Source organism: Orycteropus afer, unplaced genomic scaffold, assembly GCF_000298275.1.
Source record: "Orycteropus afer afer isolate SDZICR_OR568_19922 unplaced genomic scaffold, OryAfe1.0 scaffold00151, whole genome shotgun sequence".
Lineage (NCBI taxonomy): Eukaryota > Metazoa > Chordata > Mammalia > Tubulidentata > Orycteropodidae > Orycteropus > Orycteropus afer.
The window spans coordinates 1,108,821-1,111,110 of record NW_006921738.1 but is presented as its reverse complement, the minus strand read 5'-3'; the positions used below and the strand labels follow the sequence as shown (position 1 = coordinate 1,111,110).

The 2,290-nt window shown below is 36.2% G+C and overlaps 1 pseudogene; it reads right to left on the bottom strand.

The window, feature by feature from the left end:
- The window catches only part of LOC103201446, a 1,948-nt pseudogene extending 1,718 nt beyond the window's left edge, over positions 1-230 (bottom strand).
- Between the last annotated feature and the right edge of the window lie 2,060 nt (positions 231-2,290).

Here is a 2,290-nt window from a genome sequence, read left to right as displayed (position 1 = left end):
TCTGTTCATGTCTTCTGCCCATGTTTTAATTGGATTGTTTGTCTTTTTGTTATTGAGGTGTTGGAGTGTTCTATAAATTCTAGAGATAAGTCCCTCCCAATACTTCTTGTAATGAACATAGCTGGTGCTTTCACATCATACCAATGTTTCTTAGAAAATGGATAAACCACTTTCTTTTTGGCTCCCATTTTGCCAGCTTTTGTAAGGCACTTGTTCTTGCTAACTGCCATGATGCTGCTTCAGAAAGCCAAAAGGGTAGAAATGCAACTTGGCAAGAACTTAGGCCTTCAGGTGCTTAGTTTTTCTGTAATAGTAAAATTGTTCTAGAAGAATTAAGTCATTAGTCTCACACCTACTCTACCTCAATAACTCTAGTTGGGAAACAAGTCCCTATGGAATTCTCAAGTGTTAGTGAGACCATAGACTAAATAAAGATCATCACACCAGATTAAAGATAGACCACATTTTCAAATGAGATGATTACTGTTATAGGTACTATAACTCCCACTGTTTCTATTTCTAGTTATGGATGGGTTCCTGCATTAATCTACAGGGATAACCACATGCTATGTACATTATATATATCAATAAATTTTGTCTCCTTTAGCAAATATTTTTGCTAAAGCTAAAGGAAAATATTTGAAATCAAAAGAAACTTTTATCTCAGAGCAAAGAACTGTATCACACAGTACATTTATGCTACTCTTACCACCAAATATTTTCTCCTTTCTAACATTTAAGGTCTATGTATGCACATAAATGCTAGCAATCATAACATTTTGCTCCCACATTTTCCAACTCTAGTATTTGTTGACTTTGTTATGATTAATATCTCGTCTTGTCTTGGCTAACATTTCTTTATGCTGTCTAACTTAGTTAAACTACTTGTTCAGAATTAAATAAGTTAATTCAGATACTTGTTTACAAGAAGATGTTTTTCATCATGGCTTTCACAGCTGCTGCAGGTGAATAAGCTTTTTGTCTAAGCTTTGACTCTGATCTCAAAACATCATCCAACTTTCATGCTTTCTATGCTTCAACTATTAATTTTATTCTGGTGTTTTCACCTTGAAAGAATATTCAATACAGTTTTGTTTTGTTTTGTTTTAAGTTGCTCCTCTATTTTCTGTCATGTTATCTTATAGGTGATCTCAGTTATAATCTACTCACTGCAGTCGAGTCGATTCCATCTCATAGTGACCTCCGTTGGGTTTCCAAGGCTGTAAATCTTTACAGAAGTTTATTGCTTCGTCTTTCTCCTGTTGAAAAGCTGGTGGATTTGAAGAGCTGACCTTCTGGTTAGGGACCAGTGCCTTACCCACTATGCTACTAGAGCTCTTTGACTCTACTTATAGTCATTTAAAAAAAAAAAAAAAAAAAATTTTAATTTTTAGAGCAGTTTTAAGTTTATAGTAAATTTGTATAAAGCATGGAGAGTTCCCATATATCCCCTTTCTCTTCTACATGCTGTTTCTTCTATTATTAACATCTCTCATTCTTGAATTATGTTTGTTACAATTGGTAAACCAAACTGACACATTATTAACTAAAGTTCACAGATTTCATTAGGGTTTGTGCTCTGATTTTTATTATTTCCTTTCTTCTGCTTACTTTGGATTGATTTCCCTTTATCTCTCTCTTCACCCCTCTCTCTCTCTTTCCCCCGCCAAATATCCTATGGTAAAAATGGAGATTACTGAATTTATGCATTCAATGCAGGCATTTTTAATGTGTAGTGCCTAAGGTGCTTGACTGCTAACCAGAAGGTTGGTAGTTCAAACCCACCTCCTCAGAAGGAAAATTGGGCAATCTACTTCCATAGTGATACTGCCTCAGAAACCCAAGGAGGGGTTGCTATGAGTCAGATCCAACTTAATGACAGTTTTTTTTTTTTTTTTAAATTGTACATTTCTTAAGGTATGTTTTATGGTCCATCTTGGTGAATGTCACTTATGAGCTTGAGAAGAATATATGTACTTCTGAAGTTGGATGAAGTATTATGCGAATGTCAATTAGATCCAGTTGCTTGATGGTGTTCTTCAGTTCAACTATATCCTTACTGATTTTCTGCATCATAAATCTGTCAATTACTGATACATTAGTGTTGGTATGTTGTTGTTGTTGTTAAGTGCCGTCGAGTCGTTTCCGACTCATAGCGACCCCATGCACAGCAGAACGAAACACTGCCCGATCCGCACCAGCCCCACAATCCCTGCTATACTCGAGCCCATCATCGCAGCCACTGTATCAATCCATCTCGTTGAAGGCCTCCCCCTCTTTCGTCGACCCT